This window comes from Rhinolophus sinicus, linkage group LG07 (assembly GCF_036562045.2).
Source record: "Rhinolophus sinicus isolate RSC01 linkage group LG07, ASM3656204v1, whole genome shotgun sequence".
Lineage (NCBI taxonomy): Eukaryota > Metazoa > Chordata > Mammalia > Chiroptera > Rhinolophidae > Rhinolophus > Rhinolophus sinicus.
In genome coordinates this window covers 113200954-113214129 of record NC_133757.1, presented here as the reverse complement: position 1 = coordinate 113214129, position 13176 = coordinate 113200954, and the positions used below count along the sequence as shown (strand labels likewise).

General features: G+C 42.5%; 1 protein-coding gene across 3 annotated transcripts in view; it reads right to left on the bottom strand.

Annotated features, from left to right (window-relative positions):
* The window catches only part of MAML3 (mastermind like transcriptional coactivator 3), a 376796-nt gene that overhangs the window by 66791 nt on the left and 296829 nt on the right, over positions 1-13176 (bottom strand). The window lies entirely within an intron of this gene.

Below are 13176 nucleotides of genomic sequence, written 5' to 3'. Positions count from 1 at the left end.
AGGTTTTCTAATAACCTCAGCTCGGGCGAGGTCATTTAATTCAGAAAGGAGGAGGTCGATGCAGAAGGCATGGAAGGAGCTGGACATGGGGATTGAAGCTAATTGAATGTGGGTGACTGAGACGCTTGTGAAGCCATTAACTAGATTCTGAATATGCCAAGCTTGAGGTACCGGAGTGATATTCTCAGGAGCCCAGCCGACTGTGGGAATGTTGGTTTGGCGCATGGGACATTCAGATCTTGTTTGGAAGCTCAAGTGGAAAACTGTAATTATTCAGGCCCTCTCAACTAACAATTCCCTGAGGATACTGGTCGAACAAATTTCCCTCAGGATGCTGGAAGCAGGCAGGGAGCAGTGACAGACGAGGGGGCCACTCACCTACCCTGTGCCGTCAGTCATCTCTACCTTAATGACCAACACAGAGAGATAATGTCCATGTGCGGAACGAAGTGGAGGGCTCGGGGTACAGAAGTAAACCTAGAAGAAGGTATTGGTCCTGAGGTGAAGACTGAACACGCATGCCAGCAGAGAGAGAAAGAGAAGCGTAGGCAGACAAGGAAACGGCAGGTCGACCCTCTGGTGAATTCGCCATTTCGTTTAAGGTTGATGGAAAGGGTAGACTGGGGAAGAGAGGTCAGTGATGAAGACCAAGAATTATTAGCCAGAGCAGCAGGGAGGGAATGAGGAACGCTGAGAGATGGAGAATTTCCAGAAGGAAGGTGACTGCCTTATGGAAACAGCATGGGATGTTAGAGAGGGTCCAGGCCGTGGACCTGGGCGAGTGTGGTGTGGGTCCCGGCTCCACTGCTTTGTGCCTGGGTGACCTCCGAATAGTTAGGTGAACTCTGTAAATCTCAGTTTTGTCATGGGTAAAATCAGGGCACTAAACATACTAACTTCTTAGGGTGTGGTGAGTATTATAAAAAGTTTAGTATGAGCCCTGGCCGACAGTAAGTACTCAAGGAATACAAGTCAAATGAACCAATAATAATAAAAAAAAAACACCTAAGAGTATACTATTTTCCACCCCCTTTTTAAAATTACTTGGGTAATCTTTTTTTTTTTTTGTCTCAATGTGTAGTGCAAGCCACTGTTTCTTAGTGGTGGAAACTATACATAACAAAATTGATTATTCCAACCATTTTGAAGTGTACAGTTCAGTGGCGTTAGTCCTTTCACAGTGTTGTGCACCCGTCACCACCCCCCACTTCTGGAATCTTCATCATCGCAAACAGAAGCTCTGTACCCATTAAACGGTGACATTCCCTAGTCCCTGGTAACCACTGTTCTACTTTCTGTCTCATGACTGTGCCTAGTCTAGGTACCTCTTATAAACGGAATTGTGCATATTTGTTCCTTAGTGTCTGGTTTATTTCATGTAGCATACTGTTTTCATGGCTTGTCATGTTGTAGCAAGCATAAGAATTTCATTCTTTTTAAAGTCTGAATAGTGTTCCACTGTGCGAATATGCACATTTTGGTTATCCGCTCATCTGTAGACGGACATTTCGGTTGTAACCATCTTTAGGTTTTTGTGAATAATGGTGTACCCGAGGAATCCTACGTTTTTACTAAGTTCCCACAGCAACATGGAGAAACTTGAAAATTTTTATAGTGTCCCCTCTTTTTTGCTCTGAGAGTTTTGCAGAGGAGGTTATGTCATTTAAAAAGACTGTATGAACTAACAAAAATTAAACAGAATTCTTGAATAGAGAACTAAGCTGACACCATCACATTTAATCAAGCTTATAGAAAATTGAGACAGAAATTTTGTCTAAATAGCTCTTGAACTCTGAATAGGTACTGAATTTCAAAAGTTTTATAACCATAGAACCTTACCCTTATACAAATCTTTAAAGTTTATAAAGTCTATTTTCATCCACGTCCTTGAAGAAAACAAGGTACCCTTTAGCCAAAGAGACTATGCCATTGACTTATAAAGTTATAAATACATTTCCTCTGAAATATAATAAAAAGAAGTTTCATAATATATGCAAGTATTCCCTTCAGTGCATTTATTTATCTTCTGACATTCTTAGTTTCAAGATGAGAGGCAAGGCAGCTTCACTCATAATACAGGGAAATGCCCCTCCTAACAGTTAACCATTGAGTTGTTGGGCCACAAGGCACATGATTCCAAAACCAATATTATTCCAGAACCCTTTAGCATATTTTACAGCGTGTCTAGTCCATTGTGTTCCAGCCACATGTTCTATATCGCTTCCTCACCAACGTAAGCTATTGTTAGCAGCCAGCTCCCGGCATTGTTACAGGAGAAGAAGGCGTTCCCTCCCACAGCAGCTGCTGGGGACAGATGGACAGGCCAGGACGGGAGGCTCTGCCTGTTGGCGGTGCCGGATACACTGGAATCTCTGAACTCAGAGCTTTTCAGCCTTTGGGCCGATGCCTGTTGGTGGCTAGAGAAGCCAGAGTGTGGTCAATGCTACCTATGTTTTAGCTACTTTGAGCAAATTCCTTCCATTCAGTCATTTATTGAGCACTTGCTAAGTGTCAGGCATCATGCCAGGGGCCAGTGGGGATATGGAGAGAGCCGAACAAAAACAACATTACTTCATAACTACGCAGAGGTTACGTGAATGAACCAAGATCACACAGCTGTTTTGTTCCAGTCTGTATTTGCAGGTCTACAGCATTAAAAATGTCATGTACTTTTTATAGGCTACCCATATAGCAATAAGACTAAAGCAATGTACTCTGTGCATTGCTTTTTCTGTTTGTTACATAGTTTTTAGAAGCTATTAATACTACTGACACTGCACTGATGGTGGAATTGTACTGCAGCTCTGGTAAAACTGGTTTCCTTTAAGAAAACTAATAAAGATAGGTGGGCTTTACCTCACTTGGAGAATCCATTCTTGTCTATCTGAAAGGACATGCCTTTATTCATGTAAGGGCTATCCGCTATGTTGCATGCTCCTGACCCACCCTTCAGCCCATCCGGCCTAAACCTAAGAGTTATAGATTCATGGACAAAGTGCCAACTGAACCTGCTCACATTAGAGACGTGAACATGGAGGCTCAGAGGGGCTGTGGGATCTCCCTGTAGAGGATGTTTATTGATGTTAGTTTGCCTGTCGTCCCTTTTGGGACCAGAACCCCGATTTCCTCTTGAGAGGCCATCTCCACGGCCTCTCGTGGAACTGCCAGGTGAGGTGCTCTGTGGTCCTCTCACTAAGGTGTGTACATATGATCCCCTGGCCAAGTGGACACTCTCTCCCTGGTCTTTGAGTCTCAAGCAGATGGATGCAAGGATGGAAAATACTTGGAGCTGACTCATTCTGGTGGTGGCATCCTAAAAGCCTAACTACCACTTCCTGCTAAAAGAGCCAGCAGTTGCCCTGATTCTCATGCTTTTGCAAGCACGGTTCTCCAGTGTTCTGTAATCTGCGGGCTACTTTCATTCATATATATATATATATTTTGCGCCTAAGTTTACCTGAGTTGATTTCTACTTTTTTTTTAACCAAAGAACCCAACTTATATACTATCTGAGTCCAGAAATGCAGATCTTCAGCTCCAAAAGGTATTATACACATGTTCTATCAAGTGTCATGTGTTTTTAGCAAACACCTACAAGCGGATGTGTGAATGTTCCACCTACAGTGTCTACTGGTGGGGCACAACCCTAGAAGACGATTACTACAGCTGTACACTGAGAGTACATTCCTTTCCTAGTTAGAAGGAACAAGGACAAACAAACAGCATTGTCCATCTTGGCTACTCACTTTTTAACCTGAGCTAGCACTCCTTTCCAGGAAGTCCTCAGGTACCTAAGAGACAGTCCTGCTATGTGGGTAATTGACGTTCGTGCCTGTAACCCCCTGGCCCTGTTAGGACCTCATTATCAAAGAGGGAGTGCATGGTACTAACTTCATTTTAGTGTATTTGAAAAATGATACCATTCATGTTCTGTATTCTAGTTACTCTAATGCGATTAACCAGAACACCGTATTTCCTCAGAATATGCCAGACAACGAAGTCATCACATACCCTTGGCCAAAGCACGATGCGCTACCTGGGAAGCTCTCCTGCTCTCTGACCAGGTGTGCAGCTCCAGGAGGGACACATGTTAGAGTGGCGAGGAGGGAGGCCAGTCACCAAGTCAGCGTGCTGCATCAGCAAAACCAACCCCGGCGACCCATGGGGTGGCTGGTACCCCGACACGCACGCCGACCTCACTGAAGCCGAGAGCCTTCCTCACCTCCCTCTGTGCTTGTCCCTGTCTGTGGGTCTCCGCATGAGGCCTTGCTTACGCATACTGTTATTTCCAACCACTTCCCTCTCCATCTTAGCAGTTCCTCGGCTCTCTCACGTGAACCCCTATGACTTACTGACATGGCCTCCAAATTCGGGCTTCTACTTGGTCTGAAAAACTGTCTTCCAGTTTTCAAAATGACTTCCTGTTGGAAAAATGCTAGCCTGTCTGCTCCCAGGCTAAAACGTAGCTTCGGGCGGGGGGGCACATTTGCACCCCACGCCGGAGGAGCACATCGTGTTCCCCCATGTGGCTGTCACTGCCGACAGCCTTTGCTCCTCGCTGGAGCTGGCCAAGATTGTCCCTGTCTCCACATTGCTCAACAGACAGGGTCAGGTGCCAAGAGGCTGCCTGCCCCGAAGGCTTCTTTTCTGAAGGAAGGTAAGAATTGGTGGCAATGACACCCAGAAACTCCCACATAGTTGAAGCTTTCGGGGGAAAGAATCATTCTGCCTCACCAGGATAGTCAGCTCTCTTAGACAATGAGTGAGACTAAAGTTCCAGTGCCTCTTCCCCAGGGCTCAGAAGGGCAGCCACGCAGAGTGAGGTGAGAAGGCACAGCTGAAGCGATGGAAGATTTGCATCGTACCTGTCAGGTATGTCAATAATCCATCCTGAAATTCAGGAAAGCCTGAAAAACTGTCTAACTTGAAATTTCATTAATAATAGTAATAAAAAAAAAAAGACCCAGCCGATAACAACCCCAACATGAAGTTGATTTTCATAGACATTTCATTGTAAAGCAACACAGGTGAGTCAATTTGGAAGCCCCTTAAAATGTTGACTTCTGGCTTTTGTTTTTTTTTAAAAAAACAAAAGTATAAGGATGTCAACTAAATTAGAATTCAGTTGAATGGGTCATGCTTTATGTGTCATGCATATTATACATGAAATGTTTTTGAATGCATTTTAGTGAGTGTTAAGGGTGAAATTAGAATGGTTTAAAAATCAGAGGCAATTTCCTGTTAAATTGTCAAAGCGATTCTGTTATAGGAGCTTCTGGGGGAATATTTAAGGCCCCACAGTTCTCGTGTTCTCTTTTACAAGAAACTGAAAAAGTGGAAGAAATATTCAAAGTCACATTTTCCTGTAAGGAATGGACTCTATTCTTCTCTCCATAACGCAGACGCCATTCTCGGCATTGGGTTGAGAAACTGTCCTACCACAGAGATGCAGTGTCTTGAAAGCTGCAAGCCAGAAATGAGCTTCTGTCTTTTTAGTGACCCTCTTGCATGAGGTTTCAAGCTGACCCCACTTAGAACATGCTGTAGTGTCGCTGTGGGGACATAAGACACTTCTGGAGGATCCCAACGTCCTCTCGGAGAAGGTGGTCCCCCACATTGAACAGAACAGCAATGCACTTCCAAAATAAACCTTCTTTCTGTTTCTCACAGGAGGACACACACTTACCACACCCACCCCTGCCCCCCATCATAAATATAACTGCATGTCCTTCAGCACAGCTGTATCACCAGGCCGGCATTGGGGTACGGTATGTGTTAGGTACCAAGTGGAAACGTCTTCTCTGAGGTGAGAAAATTAGGGTCTCTTCGTCAGGCAATCTGAGGTGAGATTTCAACAGACATGGAAATGTGGGGACTTTCATTTTTATCCTGGAATGCTTTTTCTGTCACTTTTGAGAAACAAAGGAGAAGACCCGTCTCTGACATTGAACCAGATTCGTTACGCATTATAATCCTTGGCTTACAGACATGATGGACTATTATGAGGCTTTAAAAACTGCTGATATCTGCTAGGGCTTTAGAGAGAGAGAAAACTTTGAAATAAGAAGATATTTTACGCTTCACGTGTCTGACAAGGGTGTGTGGGGCCAATTTACAGCAGGGGCTTAATATATTTTTGATGAAAATTGCTGCAATGTGGCTCACAGATTAAAGAGAAAACAGCTATTTTGTAATGACAGCAGTAGATTTTGAAAGGAAGCCCAGCTGGCACAAAGATCCTACATGGATTTTTCAGAGATGCTGTGTTCTTCCCAGGCTTTTTGGTGTCAGCTGAAGTCCTCCAAGCTGGAGCAGCCTAGCCGAGTTTCCTATGGGTGCGAACTCCGTGGCTCTAGCCCCTAAAGGAATTGGTCCATTTAACGGAAAATTCAGTTATACGAACGTGTTAAAAAAACCCCAAACCATCAACATGGATTTGGACAGGCCATGGTGTAGCTCATCCTTCCAGAAACTATAGCAAACACCTACTATTAGAGAATGAGCCATCAGGCAGAGGCTAGTTCTATCCTTCCACATTAGCAATTATAAAAAGGTTACACTATATATGCTTTAAAGTGATCACAAATCAAAAGAGGAGGATATTCAGCAAAGCCAAACATAATGCCTGGGACATAGCCAGCATGAAGGAATGAATACACGAAGAGTGATTAGCCCAAAGACTCAGGAGTTACGCTTTCCAGATATTACCACCGGACTTGGACCCAGAGGACCTTAGACAGATTATTTAATTTCCCTTAAACTCAATTTCCTCATCTGTGAAATGGGGCTGATAAATCTCAGGATGGTCGCGATGCCTAAACGTTATAATGTCAACGTGCCTGGCCCAGTGATGGGACTCCATACGAGACCACTTAGTGAAACTGTAGCTTTCGATTTGCTCTTATAATTGAAGAAAATAATGCCTATGTCATGTGAAACTTCATGGTTTGATCGTTTACTTCAAGTAAAGTGAGTATTGTCGCTTGAGTCTCAATTTTTCTCCAGGTTAAAGCAGTCGTGTCTTTCATTCTGTATAAACTAAACACTGAACTTCTGAAGCAAGCAGTTCCCTGCTACGTTACAATTATTTTCCAGGGGGAGGGCTCCTCGTAAGCCCCATGGCTCATATTTAAACACAAGCAAATGCATTTTAATATTTACCTCCTCAAGTTTCAGGAGAAGTAAGGGAAATAGGAGAAAAAGGGGAATATGAGACCAACTATTTATAATATCAAGAAAACACTGTAAACCTTTGTATCAAACAACTGCACTGGAAAAGAATGTATTTATTCTTCTACCATACTAAGGAATAGATGGATGTATTTTTATAATATTAAATCTACAAGAAACATTATTTTCATTTGGAAGAGTAACCAGGCTATATTTTTCAGACCTTAACAGCTCACACTTAAAAAAAAAAAAAGCTACATGTACCCCCAAAAGTAAATACCCTTAAATGTTTCCCAGTGAAGGTTGATGATTGCAATGACAGGAGTAGTCAGAACTGGAAGACAGCCATTTCTATGTCTAGATTTGCTTAATGATTACCTGTCCCATCATCCTTTAGAAGGCAGAGAGAGACACACACAAAAGCCTATGTGTGTGGTCTCGGCAAAGACAAATGTATAAAGATGTGTCTTTCCAAGATGACAATAAGTAAAGATGAAAAGTAGAGAGCAAAATACATAACTCACTGAAAATGATCGAGTTTTTGTTTTATGGATCAGAGACGGAGAGTTAAAAAAACAGAGAGAAGAAAGAGCGGGGCACTTCTTCAGTTGCCATTGGACCTTAGCAAGGAAGGAGTCCTTCCCTGGAAGACTTACACACACAAGGCAAAACAGGAGGAATCAGAAAGGCCTCTGATTTGTTTTCATTTGAAAACTCAAAGTCAGTTTTAATTTTTGAAAGGAATGGAAGATAAGGACTCACAACATGGCAGACTAGTTTTACAAACAGCCATTTCCCCCGAATGAATAATACTCTGGATGATGAGCTGTAAACAGGACTGATTTCATTTATTTTGCAACCAGTGATCCTGTTGAGGGAAGACGGGCCTGGCAAATTGTTTCAGTTATCTGCAATGTTTTTGGTTCTTATTTGGAAAATTGGAGGAAATCCTGGCAGAGAGAAAAATAAAATGACATTTTGATGTTTGTAAAGAGCTGCATCCAGGTAGGGAGATATTTTAGGGGTTTGGTCCGGTGCTCGCTGGGCTCAGATGGGCCTGGGCTTGACTGACAGATCAAGTAGGAATGTGCTTAGTGGTTAGAAACAACTGGGCTTCTGAAGAAACCCACTAAGGGAGAGGTCAGTGGCAGTGGCAGAGACCCCCTTCGGCATAGGGCAGCGAGCATCACCAGACTTCTTCCTGAGAGGGCAGTGACCACTCCCAGAGAGGCATGGCTCCCGAGGGGAGGTGCTGATAACATCTAAGGCACCCCATTAAATCTGAATTTCAGATAAACAACTTACACTAACACACACACAGACTAAAGTTTTTTTGACGTTTACCTGAAATTCAAAGTTAACTGGGCTTCCTGTTTTTGTTTGTTTGGTTCCTAAATCTGGCAACCCTGCTCCCAAGATAAGGGACCTTATCCCAGGCAGGGACCTCTTCAATGCTGCTGGGAGTGAGGAAGCCCTGGGGCAGGAAGGGGTGTGGGAGGGGAAGAGGAGCCTATTTCCTGCTCAACAGTCAGTGGACATCTTTCCACCAAAAGGTTTGGAGGGCGTAACAGATATGTCCTAGTGAAGATGGCAACACTGGGGCCGGGTTTTAGACTCGAGTCGGCATCCAAGGGGCAGGAAGAGGGGTGTGTACACACGGGCACACAGGTCAGTTCAGGTCTGCATCTTTGGAAAGTCTAGGCTGTGACAATGCTTAGTTATGGGGAGCAGAGCAAATAACTCAAGTGGAAAAGTTGTTCAATGAGAAGAAAAGATGTGAAATAGGAGCACAGTCTTGTAAAGAGTGAATTTCCGAGTACAGGGCAGGTTGCCACAGGTCTAGGCTCCGCAGAGGCTCTGTGGCCTGGGCAGATGGAGGCAGATGGACAGACAGACTGCCCTCTCGAGGACGAGGCTGGGTGTGTGGCTCAGGGCATTGTGGTCTGGTTATTTATAATCACCACGGTTCTCATTCGCTATGGAGTTTCAATCCTAGGGCTCAGATCAGCATCAGACTACTTCCAAATCCCAGTTCCCAGTGAGGGGGAGAGCACCAACTCTCTAGGATCCAGCTGGTCCTGGATGGGGTAGGCAGAGTGCAGGATGATGTCCTCTGACTGGGGACATTTAGAATGAACCGGTTGGTTCTTAAGTTAACTAGGACCTGCTGCTGGAAGATAATCCATATTTTCTAATGTGCATCTCTCCCCATAGTGCCTGGCGCCAGCTGGGTCTGTGTCTCTTACTGTGTTCTTTTCTCTTTCCTTGGTTCCCTGTCTCTCCTATCGTGTTTCCCCGAAAAATAAGACCTAACTGGAAAATAACCCCTAGCATGATTTTTCAGGATGACATCCCCTGAACATAAGCCCTAATGCATCTTTTGGAGCAAAAATTAATGTAAGACCTGGCCTTATTTTCGGGGAAACACGGTATCTCTGTTGAGTCTGTTCACTGTTCTTCCAGGAACACCTCACTTCTTTTACCTTCTGCTATCCCTGGCGTCCTCTTATTACTTTAGCTTTGGCTTAGTGTTTTTCCTTTTGTTCATTCATTCTCTGAATACTTCTCTATATTTCCCTCTACCCAATATATTAGAAGAACACAACTTGCAAACGAAAAGAACAAGCATTATATTATTTTAAAAAACCAAATTGAGTATGAGTGTTTGTTACAGGACCAGAGTCTAGCCTCAGAATGATGGAGGTCACAGGGGTCAAGTCTGGCTGTGCTGATGGTGAAGTGTGGGCCTCCAGCCAGTCCATCTCGATTCCTTCATTTTAAACATGAGAATAATCATTTCTTCTTAATAGGACTGTTGAGAGGACTGAGGAAAATGTGTATTTACAATTGAATGTAATATTGCAAAAGTGCTTTGGAAACTGAATAGCACTTTTCAAATGTAAGGCATTATCACCTCAACGACAAGAATGTGGTACGCCTAATTGTACTCTATAGCAAACAGTGTGAAATGAACATATGTTATGGTGCTTAGAAATTATACCACCACTCCTCCTCATAAATGTCCCCTCTCAAATGCCCAGATTCGTGACTCTTCCAAAATACATAATACTATGAACTGGCGAACTCTCCATGAAGCCTTGGGACCAAGCTAAAATGCAGTGGTGCCCGATCTGTTTTTAAACAACGTTGTTTTAAAAAAATCCATAGTTTACCATAATCTTTCAAATGTTACAGCTTAACCAGTTTTTTGGGGAAAAAATTAAAGATTTTATAAAGCAAAACAAAACAAAACCAGACCCCCTGTTATGAAGTCCTAGGCATGTGATCACAAAGGTAATTTTTTTAGCAGGTGTTTTAGAGATGTGTACGTTAATGACCATGTTTGTTATCGAAGCAGTAGAGAGGGCGAATTAGTACAGGGAGGCTGGCTCTGGTGGAGGCTGAGATGTTTGGTTCATACAAGGTGGCAGCTAAAAGTTACCATGTTGCCACATACGACAAGGTGCTTCCCCTACCACAATTCCCCTGGAGCCATTACGAAAATAATAACTAACACTCCCTAGCACTTTACAGTTCATAAAAGGTATGTACTGTAGTCCCCCAGTATCTGTCATCCAGGTTTCCACGGTTTCAGTTACCCACGGTCAGCCACGGTGTGAAAATACTGAATGAAAAATCCCACAAAGAAGGAATTCATAAGTTTAAGTTGTGCACCATTCTGAGTAGCATGATGAAATCTCACACTGTCCCCCCTCTGTCCCACCAGGCATGAGAATCATCCTTTGTCCCTGTATCCATGCTGTATACACTACCTGCCCGTTAGTCACATGGTAGCCGGCTCTGTTATTAGGTTGACTGTCGTGCTATCATAGCGCTTGTGTTTAAATAACCCTTATTTACTTTTAATAATGGCCCCAAATGCAAGACTAGTGATGCTGACAATTCTGATATGCTGAAGAGAGGCTGTAAAGAGCTTCCTTTAAGTGAAAAGGTGAAAGCTCTTGACTTAATAAGGAAAGAAAAAAAATCACATACTGAGGTTGCTAAGATCTACAGTAAGAACGAGTCTTCTATTCGTGAAATTGCCTAATTTATAAATTAAACTTGATCATAGGTATGCAAGTATAGGAAACAATATCCTCTATATAGTGTTATATGTAGTGTTATAGTGGTTTCAGGCATGCACCAGGGCGTCTTGGAACGATCCCCCAAGGATAAAGGGGGGCTCCTGATGTACATACACACACCATCTTATTGTAGCCTCTTTAAAACTCTGTGAGATAGTCTTATCCCTGCAACTCAACTGCATAGACGAGGAAAGTGAGGACAGCATTGCATACCTGACCCTGGGTCACGACTGGTGAGTCCAGAGCCAAATCTCAATGTGGGGCCTTGGCTCCAAACTCCACACTGGTTCCACCACTGCCAGTTCCCATGGTGACGCAGGCACACTGGGCGTGCAGGGGGATGACAGCGTCTTCGTAGGTAGTGTGCAGAACGCTGTTGCTGACAAAACAGGGGATAAGCAGACCCAACTACCTGCCCTGGCCCTGCCCCAGGCGAGCTGTGTGCCCAAGGCTGCGTGGACCTTTCCTTTCTCATCTAACAAAGGAGAGGCTTAGAGTAGCCCGCCCATGCTCAACTGTTTTTAGGGTCTTAGACAGTTGGCACATGAAATTCAGCTACAGACTTTCTCCTCAGAAAAACAGACACATGAAGATACACACACACAAACACAATCTCATTAACAATTTCAGGTCATTCACGGATCCCGGAAAGACTAGACGGCTTTGGCTAGTTGATTTTTAAGGCCTGATTATGCTCTAAAATCTGTAATACATCCTCTTCCTACAAACACATTATATATGCATGTAGTTTCACCTTTATGGGTAAATTTAAGTAGTATCATACTAAACTAAATGTTCACTTTTGTTTTGGGAAAATGTATGTTTTTGGAAATCAAAGAAAAGTTTTACCGAGGTAAGGTCTGAGACTTGACTTAGGAGAGAAGTGTGACTTTAGAAGCAGGGAATAATGCGTCCAGAACATTGCCATGTAGTAATGACAAGAAGCGATGTGTTTAAAAATGAATTTATTATAAGCATGAAGTTTACGTCTTTCTCACTTACTGACTAAGAGTGGTGTAGTATTAGGGTTAGGCACTGATGGTAACGTAAGAATAGCAGTTGGACATTTCTTGTCTAAGAAATAATACCTTAAAATGCACTAATTTAATCCAATTCATTTTCAATTGGAAATTATTTAATTACTAATGACTGCTGGCTTGTCAGGTTCTGTTGGGGTTTCTCGTAGTCTAACTCCAATGTAACTAATCAGGATCCTCCTTTTAAAAATGTCACTTTGCAATGATTTCAGAAACAGAAACTTGAGTCACCCAGGAATAACCTTAATAAGCAAGGAATAGGAACTGTATGAAGAAAATTAGAGAATTATAAAAGAAGACTTGAATGAATGGAGATAAATTTCATATTCCTGAATGGAAAGACTATGTATTTGTGAAGAAGTCAATGCTTCCTAAATTATTCTATAGATTTAACGTAATTCACACCAACATTTCAGAGATTAATTTATGAATTTAATCATATGTTTTTATAGTTATTCTGGAAAAAACTGAGAACAAGATCTAAAACAGCTAAAGACGAGCATTGTGAGACATCAAAACGTACTACAAAGCCAGAATAATTGAAAATTGTGCTATTGGTGTAAGAATTAATAGGTCAATGAAAGAGAAATGATAATCCAAAAAAAATCTTAAGAATTCGTTATATCTTTAAAAATGAGGGAAGGCAGGATTATTAAACAGACAAGGGTTGGGAGAAAAATTTGAAGGTCAAGCTGCACCTCATAACCACACCAAAATACATTTTCTGAAAAGCATATAATTAACTATAAAAAATGAGCTCCAAAAAGTGTTTAGGAAGTCAATATTTAATGACTTTGGCAGAGTTTATATAAGTATAAAATAATCAGAACTTAAATAAGAAGAGGTTAATAGTTTTCAGTACAGATGAATTTGAAAATTGC